The sequence below is a fragment of the Anser cygnoides genome, chromosome 13, assembly GCF_040182565.1.
Source record: "Anser cygnoides isolate HZ-2024a breed goose chromosome 13, Taihu_goose_T2T_genome, whole genome shotgun sequence".
Taxonomy (NCBI): domain Eukaryota; kingdom Metazoa; phylum Chordata; class Aves; order Anseriformes; family Anatidae; genus Anser; species Anser cygnoides.
Window position 1 is genome coordinate 12,441,456 of NC_089885.1, and position 16,941 is coordinate 12,458,396.

The 16,941-nt window shown below is 39.4% G+C and overlaps 1 protein-coding gene across 7 annotated transcripts in view; it reads left to right on the forward strand.

Annotated features, from left to right (window-relative positions):
• The window catches only part of HTR2C (5-hydroxytryptamine receptor 2C), a 282,289-nt gene that overhangs the window by 186,925 nt on the left and 78,423 nt on the right, over window positions 1-16,941 (forward strand). Inside the window, exon 1 of one of the 7 annotated variants that reach the window (XM_067005377.1) lies at window positions 10,751-11,187. The exons of the other annotated variants lie outside the window; for them this stretch is intronic. The gene's annotated coding sequence lies outside the window, so the exon portion shown is untranslated. Of the gene's footprint in view, window positions 1-10,750; window positions 11,188-16,941 lie in introns of those variants that run through there. 7 annotated transcript variants of the gene reach the window in all.

Genomic DNA, 16,941 nt, shown 5'->3' on the forward strand with positions numbered 1-16,941 from the left:
AGCTGTTGGCACTGATTCAGGATAACTGCAAAGCCACCTAGGGAAAAGTGAAAACATGTACATGTACAGGGGGATAGCAGATAAAACACTACTCTAGTTCCTTTTTTGTTTTGCAATTACAGTAAATCAGATGTTATTTGTGACAGAAATAGGTAATTATATTTTTAATTAATTTGGGTCTCTTAAAGTCACAGAGGAATCTGGGGCAGAAACAAGTAAAGGTTGTATGTTTCCTAATTCACTGCACAGTGCCTTAGCCACGGAACCATCTCAGTCTAAACATTTCCTTCTTAGGAAGATGCTGCTTTCTGAAGTGCTGCTTCCATGCGTTAATCCATTGCTCTGGATGGAGTAACTGCCTGGCAGCCACAGAGCACTGTAATGCTACCAGGTATTTACTTACTTCAACAGACTTTGCTGGTGATGATAAGTTCCTGTGCAGGCTGAGAAGTGATTGAATGATCTGAGTCAATTGTGCATTGACTTTTTCTGTGCGAATGAGGAAGCTTTAACGTTCCTTTGAATGGCATCCCTTCCTTCTGGTGTATCAACTGTACCACTCAGCTTGGTCTTGGCAAACTTGCTGAGAGTGCACTCAATCCCACTGTCTATGTCATGGATAAATATATTAATCAGCACTGGTCAAAGGACTGACCCCTAAGGGTCACTCCATCATAGGACACCGAATTGGTCAGACATGATTTGCCCTTGGTGAAGCCATGTGGGCTGTCCCAGATGACCTCCTTGCCTTGCATGTGCCTTAACATTGCTTCCAGGAGGATCTGTTCCATGATGTTCCCAGGCACAGACGTGAGGCTCACTGGTCTTCATTTCTACTCTTTTTAGAAATGGGAGTGATGTTTCCCTTTTTCCAGTCACCAGAGTCTTTGCCTGACTGCCATGACTTTTCAAATACGGTGGAGAGAGGCTTCAAAACTACTTCAGCCCAAATTCAAATGAAGTAGTGCAAATGCTTTTTTTCTTGGGGTCTGCTGCACCCTCACTGTGTGCCTCACTGGTTATTTCATGATCCGTCGACATTATATTTTTGTCATGTTGAGTTTTAGGGCATTTTGTTTGGATCATGCTATGCCACCTTTGCAGTTCATCCCTAACCGCCTAGGACTGAGTAAGTTCTGGTGATTAAGGCACAAGGCTGAGAGCTGTGATCTGGGTTGTGTTCTTGCCTTTGAGACTGGCACTGCGCACTGATGTGCAAGATGTTTAATTTCTTTCTGTACTGTTGTTTCCTTCTCTGTAACTGTGAAATAAATCTTGCTTGCAGAAGATTTTGAGAATGCAGATATGTTAACGTTCACTGGCTCAGATCCCTTTGTAGGAAAAGCCTTGGAGGGGCTATACAGACATATTAGGAGATTACAGCTGGGCTGGCTCTGTATTGGGTCCAAAAGGTTTTTTGGCACCAACCCTGATCTGAATGGGGAGGATGGGCCTGTACAGCTGGAACTGGGTTACAAGCCATGGAAGCTGATCTGCTCCCCTGGGTAGCGCCAGTGGGTGGATGGAACACTCTGCCCTTTCCTCATATAAATCTGCAGCTGATGCCCTCCTTCTTGAGCCCTCACATGCACTGAAAATTATTGTGATAGTATGGGTGGTCAGCTGAAAAATCATTGCTTTTGTGTCTGGGATTTGCTATTATGTGTTCGATGCTCTAAAATGCAGCAGCACTGACGATTAAAAATAGTTTCAGCCTTCAGCACATATGCAACTGCAAAAAGGACTGTTCTTTCAGCCAGCAGTTGACAAGCGAAGCCTGTGTCTGGGAGCGCAGCACTATTCACATGCAAATGCTCCTTGTCTTACTGAACTGCTACACTCAAAGTTCTTGCTGAAGTAGGTGTAGCAAAAAATTTTGGCAAGCCCTATGTTACATTAGTAGAAATTTGAAAACTTTGCATGTAGAAATAATGGTAGCGTAAAACAGTGTGATAATACACAGAGGAGGAATACCTGGTGACTGATTACTAAATACTGGGCCTGAGAAAATGTCAGTATTAAATGACTAGTAACACAGACTTCCTAGCTGCAATGTACCTGCACGGAGCACGTGCCTTTGTTTTGAAGAGTACAAACAAGCAGTTAGCAGGAATGGACTGGTGTCATCTCACCACGTACAGAAATAGGATCTGATGTAGCTGCGAGGAGATTGCTTTGGTCCCATGGAAGTCAATGGCAAAACTTCCACTGATTTCAGAGAGAGGATCTCTGAGTGTGAACCACCATTTGCCATTTCCTCCCTCTACTTCTCCAGTAACTTAAAAGTTTTTTATCCTCAACTGTTGAGTGTATTTGCATGTTGACAGTGTGATGGTGAAAGAAAATATAGTAGGAGGACAAATTGTAGTAGGTAGGAATGGAATGAATTCTGAGATCAAGGGTGACGTTCATATGCCAGCCTGTCAAATTAATAGTAGAGACAAAAGCTAACACGGAACACTAAAGAGCAGATTGTGTTAAGTCATCTGAACTGTTCTGGTTTACATATGGTGCCATGCAAAGTAACTTTGGAAATGATTTAATTTTCCACTGTGCACACATAAGGTCCTGAAAATAGCACAAATACTTGAGCAGATTTGCTTAAAAATCTGAACGTTTTCCCTTCTGTGAGAGCTCCTTTGGTTGTTGTGTTTTAAAATAAATCACGTTTCTATGCATTTTGACTTCCTTGGGCATTATGGGAAATTATAAACTACTTCATATGCAGGGTGACATTTCAGATGTGGGTGTATGGGGCCCTCACATACATTTTGCAGCTATTTGCTTTATCACTTACTTCATCTATATGTGACCTGTCTCCATCAGTGGAACTTGACATGTTCTGCAAAGTTCTTGCAGGCTCCAGTTTGCTAAGAGGATCTATTTCTTCAGTAAACTGTAAATATGTGGGCGCTATCACTCAGATTCTCAGCAGTAGCTGCTGATGCTATAAACAGTTTTGGGAGCTTTTGATCCCAAACCATTCAGCAATTCTTGCCTGTCTTATGGCAGCTGTAGTTTGAACCAGCTACCCAAAACAAGAAGGTCTTTTGGAGATCGCAGAGTCTTAAGCACGAAGTCTGTAGAGGCATCCAGGAGGTGGTTAGAGTCAGAGCTGTTTTAGAGGCTCTGGGATAGCTGAGGATTTCCTAGACAGGCAAACAGTGATCTCAACCATTTTGGTGGTGGCTTTCTAGCATTGTAAGATACATCTAGCAGGGCATCTGATTCATCTTGCTAGGTAGGGCAGAGGAGGCTGGGGAAAGAGCAAAGGGGCCAAAGAGCACAACTTTCTTTGGTCATCAGAGAAGAACTTTCCCTTGAAGATATCAGGTGCCAGAATTATGCAGCTGAAGATGGCCCTGGCTTGCTCGTGAAGTGCCACCAGACACCTCCCATCTGTGGCTCTGGCAGTGCCCTGGCAGGAGGGAGAAATGCGATTATTTGAGGCGCGTGACTCCAAAGTGCTGAGAGCCTGCACATTATGCTGACTCCAGTGTGTCCCCACATGTAATTGTCTTTTAACAAATAAACCTACTGCTCCTCTTGGTAGCAGTCAGTCATGGAGCAATACCTGGAAGCTGTATAAATAGCAGTTCTGTAGGAACAGAACGCTGTGCTTTATGACCAGACTTGTCCCAGTATGGCTTAGTAACACCTTACTGTGAGGTATGGAAATCTGATGTTTGGTGTTTTTTTTTTTAGTGCTGGACCTCATCTGCATATTGGCAATTTGTACTGTCTGCAGGTCACCATTATACGTGTTGAATGCTTTCAAATCAGTGCTGCATTGGATCATCTTTTCCTGAAGGGATACAGTCAGGCAAAGAACATGCTTTGCACTTCTGGGAAGTAGTCACAGCAATTACCTAGTTACGGAGATTTGCCCCCAAAGTCAGTATTCAAATATATCTATTGATATCATTCCCAACTTCAATAAATAGAGGAGAAATTCCTGTGCCTTTTCACAATTACTTCTTGTTGACTGCAATGTCACATATTTTGCAAACAAATCCTTTACTTACCCTTACTGCTATCTAGAACTTATTACTAAGAATATTCTCATGATACTGAGACAAATATATTTTCAATACTGTTAATCTCAAAGGCACTCCACAAACTAAGAATAAGTTTCATGTAAATGAAAAGCTTTCTAGGACCACCAGTGAAAGACATAATTTTAAATTAAAGATTGAAATATTGATAAAAACACAGTAAAATACAGTTGAAAGTAATAAGTGATAGCAGAGTGAGTCCAGTGCAGACAGTTTTAAAGAGTGCATGGGTCCTGTTTTCTTGTTTGCAATGAGTATTTGTTCAGTAATGCACTTACAAAACAACCCAAAAATAAAAACAAGCCCCAGAGCTTTTTTTCCCCACCCTTCCACCCCTTCCACCCCCCCAGGAATGCTTTAAAGTGGGGAATTGCCTGAGTAATTTTCCTCTGAGTGGAAGTAATTACCCAGGTTTGTACTTTGTGGCTTTCCTTTTATTAAGGCTTAGGAGCAATACTCTATTTTGAATTCTATTATTTTTTTCATCCAAAACATTAAGTACAATGTTAGCGAGCCAGCTAAGGGGCATAGGGTGGTTAGCACAATGAAGTTTGCTATCTTTGGGGAGAAAAACCATGATTGACATTTATCAATGGTTAATAAATTCCGTGTCTAAAGTCAATCTGCAACAGCAGCAAAGATTGTTTTATAATGTTATTTCCTGGGTGAATGACATTATAGAATTTCCTTGATTATTCATCTTTCTGGTTTTGAAAATATCCAATTTATTTTGGAAGCTGGGTGGTAATGAGCTTGCAGGCAGCTTATCACGTAATTTCCAACTGGAAACAAAGCTGGTCTGTGATCGTATTTTTGCTTCTGATAGTGTTTATTTGTTTTATGCTTTACCAAGCATTAATGTTTAAAACAAACAAGCAAAAAAATACTTTACAGTAATTGGGAGTCCTGTCTGTGTTCTGCTGGAGGGAAGATGAGTTCAGGGGTATCTTTCTGATCTACATGCCCTTGAAAAGGACTATGAGTCTCTGTGAAACCCTCATGATGGGAGACAGCAGCGGAGAAGTGGCTGCATCGATGCCACACTTTGACTATGTGATGATGAATTCCCATGTGTGTCAAAGGGATCACCTTTATCCTGTACCATATTTCTTTTCACACATTAAATGGACTTAGCAAGCATCATCACCTCTGCTCCTCTGTGCTGAGGTTCCAGGGCCTGAAGAAATATTTGGTCCATGAAGACTAGTCTCCAGGGGTACAGGGATGTTCCTTCCTGGGCCACAGGCTGATAAATCCAACACAGCAAGGAAATTGGAGTGGTGGCACGGAGCCTGCAAAACAGGACATGTGGCCAAAGGTTCCCTCAGCACCTGCAGGTTTCCTACCTGGCACCTGGGGGTTTGCAGCTTTGTTGAGAGGAGCTTACAGTCTGACCATGGCAGTTTTCCTGAGAGCAATCCACTCGCTATGGCAGTCAGACATAAGTACAATCAGCATCTAGAAATAAACACTTTTACATGCATCTCTAGTAGCATCCCCAAATGGGCTGTGCTAAATTAAATGTATTGTTTTGTTGGTTTAGTTTTTAATCTTAAAAGCAGGGTTTTCAAATAGTCACGCATCAGAAAATGTATTTTGGAAAGCTTTACGCTGAACTGAATAAACATCTAAAACATCATCCAATATTCTCCCAACAAGGACGTTTAAAATTCAGGTTGTGTTAGTGGCTAACAAAGCAATGAATACCCTGAAACAGGACTGAGACTAGGTTCTGGTGAGTTAGAGGGATTAATTCCAGCACTCACAGTTGATATAATTCTTTCATTGTGGAGTTCAAACTTTGCTGCTCCAAAAGAATTAGCATGCAGACCACAAACTCAGCATGTGTCACACAAGATAAAAACAGACATTAATTATAAATTGTTCTGGGTACAAAAAATATTAATTCGACAACTTAAGGGAACCATCGTATACTGTACTAATATCTTCTCCACGTATGTTTGTGAGCTCATGGAGGAGGCATAAGGATGACTACCCAGCTCTGGTGCTTTCGAGTTGGATTCTTTTGTTGTTAACTCTGCGCCCTTCTAAAAAATTCTTTACTATGAACAATAAATAGACATTTTGTGTTGGACTTTATACACCTGCCTGACGCTTTGCTGCTGATGAGAGTAGAGCTACAGGGCTTTATCTTTCTGCATTCTGGAGTGAGTACTCTTTTTGCTGCAGCTCCTGTCTGAAGCATGAACATATTGCACCATGAATATATTTAATTGCTTTTTCAGCCTTAGGTTACAGGTGAAAAAAAGGTTGATTAATTCGCTATGGATTTTTATAGAGATTATTTACATGAAATTACATGAAATTACTCACAGAAAGACAGTTATTTTCCCTCTCCCTTACCTCTAGGGCTGTCTGATTTGTCTGGTGAAGACAGGAGACCTGGGGCTGTGTTGCAGGTTGTAGAGGATAAGGATCTCCTCCGGGACACATCTCTATATGTCTATCTGATGCCTAATTGTTTTATGCTGCTCTGTGGCCATCAGCGTATCTGAAGACTTTCTTGATTTACCTTTCTGCTTAGCTACAGAACATTAGGATATACATACATATGTATATGTTGGCCACTATAGGTTATAGGCTGCTGGTTGCTTTAGAGAGGATGGCACCTGAGAGCAACTACTCATGTGGGTATATCTGCAGATTCATAGGTGCATGGTCTACAGAAAGCAGCTGGAGCTGGCCCAGGGATTGCGCCAGGACTACAGCACCTTTTTAGCAGGTTAATGAGAATGTATGTAGTATTTTCTACTCTGTTTCCTGGTGAGGCAAATAATTTTGAAATAAAAGCAGAGATCTTTCAGGTATAGAGTGAAGAAGGGGAGATTAAACAGGGAAAACTGAGCTTTTATAGAAATCTGTATTTCTGTGTAATAAAATATCTAATCTTATGAAGTGAATTCAGCCTCATTTTTAATCCCACTAGGCCAGAGGATGATAATGTAAATGAAAACCTGTTCTAGCCATTTCTTCAGGCATTGCACTTCATTAGCCTTAATTTCTTCTCAATTCTACTCTTGACACCTGTACAAATTTCAGGTTCTTCCTTTTGGAAATGCTTTGATGTGCTCATCTCTGTGACAAACTGTTTAAAGTCTTGATCTTAATTTAATATTTGTAGATATCCAGAGATAATTTTGTTAATGAAGTCTTCAAAATTCTAAGTGAAGTTCTAGTTTTCTTCATGAAGGAAGTTTCACCCCTGCCGTTATTTTTATTTTGGAATTATTTTCCTATTTATTGTCCAGGAATGTTTTATTCCTACAAAGCAGCAAGGAGCTTTTAAGGCTAGAGATGTAATTACATGAGGATTTTATATTTCTATGGGAGATGGGGGAGTTGTTAAGAGAATAGGAGAGCAACATAAATGAAAAGTTCTTTTCAATGAATGAAGCATTTGATAACAGAGGCATGAGAGCAAGTTCCTGCCCAACATCAGATTAAGAGTTCTCTTATAAATTGTAACTTAGTACACTTTTCTAGATTGAAGATGGGCATTTCAGTATCTCAAGTTTGGTGTAAGGTAATCAAAATTAACTGAATGTTACTCAAAATATATTTGATAATTTTGGACCTATTGACTATGACAGCAATCTGAATTCCTGAGTCTGGAACATGGGAGTGATAGGAATAATTCATTGCGATGTTGGAGCCTAATTTGGCATTTCAGGTGCATGAGATGCAGTAGCTATAAAAGCCTATTTGAGGCAAAAGGAAGAGATGTATATAAGAGGAAATGGTTGATATTAAGAGGAAGAAAATATTTCCAAAATTCTGCAAAGCTAGGAAGCCACATCCGCCTTGTAGCTAAGAATATTTAGGGTTATTCTGGGAGCCCTGCTGTGGTGCTCAGGGCCCCACTGCAGCATAGAGGAGACTGAACCAAGGAAAGCACAAATGAGAGAGGAGACATCCACGCTGTCCTCTTTGCCTTCACTGATGTATATTAAAATTTTCAAAGCAGTCTGAAACAGGTTTTCTTCTTGAGTCACACAAAATATTTCTTTGCTATAGTAATGTCTGCATATACAAAAAATAAATAAGGTTTTTAAAAAATCCAGTAACAGCTGTCCTGATAGTGTGAATATAATGAATGTATTGACAGTTTAAAGGTGTTTGTTTTTAACATTGGTCACAGCAGACTAGTCAAAATGTGGCCTCTTTTTGAAAAGCTAAAACAAGCATTTTTTTCAAACGGGAACTTTAGGAAAATAAAATACTTATGGAATGTAGAACTTGCTATTGTTTTTAATCAGCTAACAATAGGCAGTATTTTGTTTGTTTTTTCCTAAGGGTATTTTCCCTAAGTGCTTCCCTTACAAATCAAATAATGTAAATAAACTATTTACATTATCTAAAATTATGTAAAGTAATTCCCTTAGTCTAATGTGTTGATTATTTTTCATTTTGAAAAGAAAAATATTTTGCCTGTGGTTGAAATTAACACTCAGCATGCACGTCCCAGCTACTAAAAGGGAGACCTTTAAATCTTAATGCAGGCTCATTCTTTAAATAGGAACTGACTGATCTTCAAAGTGAAAAAGCTGCATCATGAGGTGTAACAGGGTTCATTAAAGTCCAATTAGAAAATTCATTTTAACACTAGGCATCCTGTTCCTTTTATCTCCCAAACAAAACAATAAGAGTTCCATCACATACAAGTAAATACATATTTTACATGCATTATGTAAATAAATAATGTTTAATTCATCTGTTTGTATAATGATTGATGTTCATTAGGGACTCTGACCAGTCATTAGGTAGGACCAGCTTCACCGTAATGCACTGTATCATTGGATGTGATTCTTAATTATTCGTAGTGGGGAATTTAAGGAAGTGATTTGAAGTAGAGCTTATTTTGAGAGCGGTTATAAAGGATTTATTTTTTTAAGGGTTCATATTTTTTCTGTGCAGTGCAGTGTTGGCATACATGTAAAACCATGACTAAGCATCTTTACGTTGAGGGCGTTTAGTGGTTCTTTTAACTACTTTTGAATGTCTTATTCATTTTAAGTTCAAATTATTTTCAGTTGTTGGTTCTCAGCCATGGGAAATAACCCCCTCCTCTCTGTTCCTGATACTACAAAAATTCAAAATTTCACTGGGTTGTTTGATTAGAGATTATGAGTTTTGTGAGACTCATAACGATGTGGACATTTACAACATTAGTAGCTTCATACCTAAAATTCAAGCATTGCTCTTAAGTCTTTTTTGTACCAACGAACCTGCCAAACATGCGGAGTTTGTTATGCTGTGCTAGACTTTGTGTAGAGTTGGTCCTTTCCCCCAAAGGCTGTCCTTTCCCTCTCTCCATTTTGTCTTCAGTACAGCTTTATCTGTATGACGTTGTGTAGCATTTCATGAAATTGTGCAAAATCCTTGTTTAGACATTGCATTTTGAACCGAATGTAGGTGTGGGGATTTGTGCGGTGGCTCTTTGGTGTGCTGGATTGTGACTGTTCAAACACTGCATTTGGGAGGCCCCATGCTGCAGAGCAGATGCTGTGTGCCTGCAAAACTATCTATTAGAAAATGATTAGAAAGCGTAAATGATTTCTATATTTTTTTTATGATGATTATTATTATATTTATCACAATTACATGCAATTGATAGAAAAGGGTTTCTGGACTCTTAAAACACAGAAAGCAGAATTTTATATTGACGAAATCACATGGAAGGTAATGTCACATTTTGGTGGGATACATGCCCATAGTGCTCTCACTGTAAGTCTTGGCAGTACTGGGTTCAGGAGAGTTTTTAACTCCCAAACTGGTGATGTTCAAATCTTTGTTGGAAGCTGTAGCTGCTCAGTTCTTAACCCCATGACATGGGGGCACTAGGGACTGTAGAATTTCAGCTGCTCCACAAGAAGTGGTATATTTCCAGGAGTTTTAAATACTATTCATTGATAAGTGACCTAGCAGTAATCCAAGAGGAAACTCCAGCTTTAAGGCTTCATAATTTTACATGTAAATCCCTTTGGAAACCCACGTTAGAGGGGAAAGCACTTATAAGAGATTTATTTCACAGCTGCAATTATGAAAATAATGTTCTAATTTGAAAAAAAAAAAAAGTACAAATAAATGGAAAAATCCACAGGAAATCCTTAACATCTAAAAAACAAACAAAAACTGAAACCTAGCTCAAATATTATTTGTTGTTACTGCTTACTGTTTTCACAGAATTTTCTCTGAGACTGTCTTGAAAGGCTGTAGTAACTAAATTAAATAAGCTGCACTTTTCTCTCTTAGGTAGGATAGGAGCATTCCTATTTTACAGATAAAGAAATGAGGCTTAGCAGGTTATGTTCTGAAGCCCCTCTGGAAGTTTTGTTATACAGTAGAACTGTGATAGGAGACAAGTCTTTTTTTACACTTGGTCTTAAAGCTAACAGTGCAAAATGTAGCCTTGTAGTTCTTCTAGAAAGAACAAGGTCTATCTTTGAACATTAAATAAGCATTTTGTGAAGGCAGTGGCTTTAAGTGAGGCCCTAATGTGTGCTTCTTCACACATTTGTAAGCACTCTGCCAATTATTTTGGTGAGCCGTACCTGAGGGGACAGAAATAAGCTCACCTATTTCAGTAGAAATGGCTCAGTAACTTAGAGGTACTTTAGACAGTGACAAAATTAGACTTGTGACTATGAACTCTTGGCATAAGTATGCTTGCTCACTCTTAAGCAGTTGGTGTTTCTTCTCTGCATGACTTCATCCTTGAACTTGGCCAGAATGTTTCCTGCTGATAGAAAAGCCACTTCCTTCACGTTGCGTATATTAGACTCTGCATTATATGATGTCTGCAGCTTGGACAGCGTGTATTCTTCTGTGATACTGAAGAACGAGCAAACTAACATGAAATTTATTCATCCCAATAATACTATTCATAGCTTCAGCTCTCTTTTTGCAGCCTGTGCTGCTGTCACCCGGGATTAAAAGCTGCAGATATGCCAGGGCTGCACTGAGGGTTTTCAGTGACTTGGATGAGGACTGCACTGATGCACCAGAATGCTGTGGGCAATGACTTCTGGGAAGATCATGAAAAAATAAAGTACAGCTAATGGACCTGAGTTCCTCTCTGTTTCCTTTTGGCAGTCATTCATGCTAATGCAAAGTAAGTATAAAACCTGGCACCAAGAAAAGGTGATACTGATTTATGCTTGCTTTAAGAGATCCTCAAGTCAAGAGGGCTTCCCTGAATTAATTCCTTTTTGAAACAAAGCCTGAAGCTTAAGCCAGACCTTGCAGGACTACAGGTGCCTGCACCACGGCTGTGGCAGAAGGGTGCTGAGCACGCAAAGCATCCTTGCCCCAGGGCTTGGGTTCATCTAGGCATGTCAGTGAATCCCCAGGCAGCTCTGTGTCATGGCTTGCACGTTCAGACTAGGGGAGTGCTTTGCTTGATGTGGCCATGAGAATCTCTCTCCTGTGCTTCTCTGGGTCTGGTAGTGTGCTGCACTTCACTGTTGGCTAGAGGGGATGGTATCCTGGTGCATGAGGATGAGCCTCGCTGAACATGATGCTGAAGAAAAACTGGCACTGAAAAATCAGTGGGGCAAATAGCATGAATTTTCCCACTTTGACAAACAGGTCAGCAGGATCCAGTGAAAAACAGAGGCTGGAGGAGGATGTGTTTGAGCTTGTTGAGCTGAGATGCGCCCAATATCCTGCTTAGCCCAGGCGCACTCTTCTATTTTGGATATGACCTCTTTGCTCTTGTGAATCAGCGTGGGGGTGCTGGGCTACATTTCCTGCCCCATCTGCCTTGCCACCATTGAGGATTGAGCTTTCAGACCCACCCTGTACTCATTCTTCTTGGTAATATCCTTCAGATGAGTTCCGTAACCAGTGGGTGTGAAGGGTGGCGGTAGTCCTATTTTTTGTTCGTTATTGTTGTTTTGTCTTTTAAACTTAAATCTAGTATTTCTATTTGAAGTCAAAATATTTGAAATAAACCACTTCAGAATTACAATGACATCTCATTGTATCTATATTAAGATTTAACCCCATTATAATCTCTTAAATTTACATTAAAACCAATATTTAAGCATTAGATGTTTCCTGTTACCATATAAAGAAAACTACAGCCCGGGAAATTCTCTTGCTAAAAGCGTAAAATTATGCTTAATTGCAAACAGTTTTAGTTCAGAAGGGCAGTTACCATTAATCGTTTCTTAGGAGAAGGTGTAGGTTAGTTGAGGTCTCTCTTAGCTCTTTGGTCTTATTATAATTAGCAACAATTGGCTCAAGTAACTAATTATGGAGATAATTTGCTTCACATGATGACTCTCATTTAAATGCAAGTCATGTTTGAACGATTTCTTTTGTAGCTGGTGCACCTATTAAAATATTTTTCTATATTGCCAGCTTGTATCCATAAGCAGTTTGAATCAAATTGCGGATAAGATTAATAATTTAATAAATAAGAATTGTAAAAATTAGCTGCTAACCATGGTGTGCTATTAGCATAAAAATAAAATCAAAGTTATTGTCATGATGCAATTGGTTGTAGCTGTTACCAAGCAATCACAATCAGTATTTTTCTTTGGGGAAAAACAGATAAACAAGATTATACAACAGGATTAATTTCAGTTACTTGAATGAAAAAGTTTTGGCTATAGTCAGGTCAAACTTCTAAATATCTCACACTTCCGCTTTGCATATTATTCTCTCTAACTTTTTCTCCGCTTTAAATACCCAAGTTGGGTTTAGCATGGAAAACCAGCCTCAGGAGGGCACTGATGCAAACAGCTTTGTCACCAGTGGATTTGACTCTCTCCTTTCAAAGGACTCATTCCTCTGTTATAGAAAAGGACCTGGTCTAAAGACACTTGAGCCACTTCTCCGTTGGCCACACTTGTGCATCAGGAGTGGAGAAGGAACTCCTAAGCTGGTCAGATGTGAGCAGCCCACTTGTACTTAGTTGGTGGCGAAGGGATGTCCTCAGAGCCTAGCTGCTCCATTTTTGTAAAGCAAGTTTGTTTAGAGTGCCTAATGAACTGCACGTGTATAATTCTTGTATATAGGAAGAGAAAAAAAAAATATTGTAACGTGGAGGAGACAGGATTTTTCCTGAATAATGAAGGTGTCACAGCAAATGAAATAGAGAACGCCTTTCTCTCTATACAATCTAATGGGATATGACAAAGCACATACTGCTTGCTGTTATCTGGCCTCCTCAGTCATGTCTGACTGCACCCGTAGCCACATCACGGTAAGCTGTATTGGATTCTGGTCTCTGAAAGCCCCCATGCAGACAAGCCCCCAAGCAGACAAGTGGAGGATTTTTCTTGTCAAATGTTAGCTGGTGCTCAACAGCACTGCTGCCAGCCCCTGAGTAAGCTAATAAGCGGGGGCTGAGTTTGGGAAGGTCCCTGCACTACTGATACCTATGGGAGTGTTACGGACCAGCCAGTGAACAGCACATATGCTGTGTGGGCTTCTGGGTCCAGAGGAAAGTCAGTCAGGGGCTGGAATTGTTAAGTTTCTGTCTGCGTTGCACAGAGTAACGAGATGTTTCAAGAAAAGAACGCCGTCTCTTTTTATTTAAGAAATCCATTCCCTTTTTTCTGCAAAGCATACAGTAATAGTAACAGAAAGCCTCATTAACCTTGCTGTCATTTGAGGAGGAAGCAGTTGACTGCACTAAAGTTATTACAAGTGATATATTGGATTACAAATGGGAATGCTAATTGAAGACAATGTCAGAGGAGGAGTGTCCTAGGGACAGAGTTAATAGTGGTGCTTGCAACTGTCTCATTCTCTCTGCAAAAGACAGTAGTAAAAAGGGAAATGACAGAGGGTAAAGCTGAAAGATGTGCAGAACTGCTGTGGGTTTACTGCATTTACTGCACCCTATATCAGACGCAGTTTGTGTGCCACTTCGCACCCAGTTTAATTTCAGAGCAGTGCTAACTTCCATGGGATGGAAATTTAAGTGTGCTGGAGAACATTAATGCCTGTTTTTTTTCTGGCTGTGAAAAAAAGCTTACTTGTTTACTCTTTTCTCTGCCTTTTTTTTTTCTATTTTATATCCTAAGAGTGTTCTATAAAATCTACATATCCCAAATTGCCCATGCTGACTTTTTAATGAGGGAACAGCTATGTGCTCATGCCTTGGGATTTCAGATGTCGCCAACTGAATCAGCATAACAGATTGAAGTTGGATGGATGGCAGGTTGAAAATGTCCTCTTGCTCTGTGCTGCCCTGAGTTGCTTGGTGTCCATGGAACAGAATGCTGCTCTGTGTTAAAATTGTGCTCTTTCTCATGATAGCCATGTTAGATCAAAATGAGAGTTAATCTTCTGACCTCTTGTGAACAAGTGTGTGGGATTCGATCTGTTGGGCTGAATTTTTGTATTTTGTTGTTGTTGCTGTTTGTTTGTTTGTTTTTAAGATCACCGAGCATGCTATCGTTTATGAAGTAGATGTTCTGGAGATACACAGATAGTTTATATACACCATCTTCTTACATGCCAAGAAGCCATGCAAAGGAATGGCTGAATGTCATTTTCTGTAAAATAATAATTGCCCTTTGCTTTTGTTAGTAACATCCTGTACTATGAAACAGGGTTTAAATATTCCTTCATTCTGCTTTTTTGGGATCTATTTGTTTTTCTCCATTTCTATAATGGTGACAAATTTTATTCATCAGAGAGACCTGTGCAGGCAGATTAGAGACAAATAATATGAACAGAGGTGGGAAAAAAGAATAATAATTTTAAAAGTTAAGGTTGTTGAGTTGTTGGTTCCCGCTGCTTTTCTATGTAAGCAGTTCTGGAGAAAGGGGCAGACAAAGTTTGTACCCTGCTTCTGGCACTCTCCCTGAAGCCAACAGAGATCCACACAGAGAAAAAGTTTTCCAGGATGCTTCACAGTATCTATGTTGTGGTCAAAATGCAACTGTAGATGATACAGTCATGCTTTCAAAGATGAGGATAAATTGAAAAATCATTTTAATTGTTTGTAGGATAAGAGTGAAAATGACTTGCAGTTGAATCTTGGACATATAACCTTCACAGCTTATTCTTCTCTAGTTACTTCTTTCCAAGATCTGTAATCATTATATTGTCCCCATTTCTGTCCAACAGTTAATTACATTAGTTCACTGACAAACTATTATTAAACAACTGCAATCTACTTTAATAGCTGGTTTTCCAATTAAATATCTGATGTTTTTATTCTCAGTTCTTGGCTTTAGGCCCCTAATTTGTCGCTATCCGACGTCCCGCATCTCTGCTGTATTTTTGTTCCTTTCCAGGCATGGTTGTGCTGGGAGAGCTTGTTTCTGGATGTGTTGTGGGAGGGTTGAAAATGCCAGGTATAAAGCTGTTCCTTCCTGTGGAGGAAGGAACGTCATCAGAGGCTGCTAACTGAGGAGGATGTACCAAAGCAGACATCTTTGGTGCGGGCTCAGCATGCTGGGGACATGCACTGTTGGTCTTCTCGGTTTACTTACCGCGAAGGAAGTTCATGGTTAAGATTCAGATGTTGTACCCTCATGCAAAGAGTACATATTTAACTTAAACAGGATTGTACCTCGATCATTTTAAAAGAGTACTGGGAGGTCAGCACAGGTAGCTTTTCTTCCGAAAGCAGTATAAGTATCCGTGAAGCTCCTTCATCAGACCCAGAAAAAATCCTATGGGCTCAAAGTCACAGATTCAGAGTTTTATCTGTGGAAGGGAGGTCTGGAGAAACTGGACTTAAAGTAGAAATAAAAACAAACAACAACAAAAAGAAACATGGATTAAAATCCTGTTCTACATCTGAGTCACAGCAATTTCAAATTTAGTTAATTTTTCAATATTTTTTGTAGTTTTTTTTTTTTAAGACTATTCTGAGTAGTTGTGTAGCAGCTCAACTATAGCACTAAACTCCGCCTACAAAGCGTAGGAAAATGTATTAATAATGGTACAGAATCTTCAGTGTCCTGACATTATCCCAGTACTGCACTGGCTTTAAACATTTACACATTTCAGGATAACAGCAACTTAATTAAAATCACTAAGCAAATGCAGATTATATTTAATTTAAATATTTATAGAATTTGTTTAAGCTTTCAAAATAGATTAGATGTTGAAGAGCAAAACTGCTAGCATCCAAATGATAATTTTACTTCTGAGCACAATTAAGAAACTAGTCAGGAATACAGCTAATAAGTCCCTGTTTCTGAGGAAATATTTAATCAAGTTGTATGTACAAAGGGCTTTTTAAAACAGGTGTTCTTGAGTTAAAGGAATAGTTTGGAAAAATTCTGTTACTTCTGATAATATTTTAAAATCTTTTATCATCTCTTGCTGTATAAGAGTTGCTGTTCTTCCCATTATTCTGAATACAACTGTGGAAAAAATACAGAGAACCAAAGAGAGATGAAAAAATACCTTCGAGACAGCATTTTTACAATACGGTTCAGCCATGACTAATAGACTGCCAAGGCTTCTTTGGGGACAGGTTCAAATTCTTGGCTTGTCACTCCTGTTTCTCTCAAAGACAGTTTTATTCCTTGCTACACCTTTTCATTTTGGGAGACACTTTCCCTGTTGCGTTTATCTGTCATACACCTGAAGGAGATCCCGCAGGCTTTAGGACTATTCCCTGTAACTGTAGATTTCTTTTTGCAAGAATGTTACTATTGTCTGAATAACCTGATACCTATGAAATCTTTCAGGGTTAGGTTTGAACATTCCAAAAATCTGTTTGGAAGTATCTTGCATTTTCCAACAGGACACCAAGCGCTCCTGGGATTGTACCTGTCCATTTCATGCAGGTTATTCAGCAGTGCATCCTAACTTGCCTTACTGCCTTCCATTGTTTTTTACTTTGTATTAAAAAGTTTGTAAGATCTGCAAGATCTTTTCTGGTTTT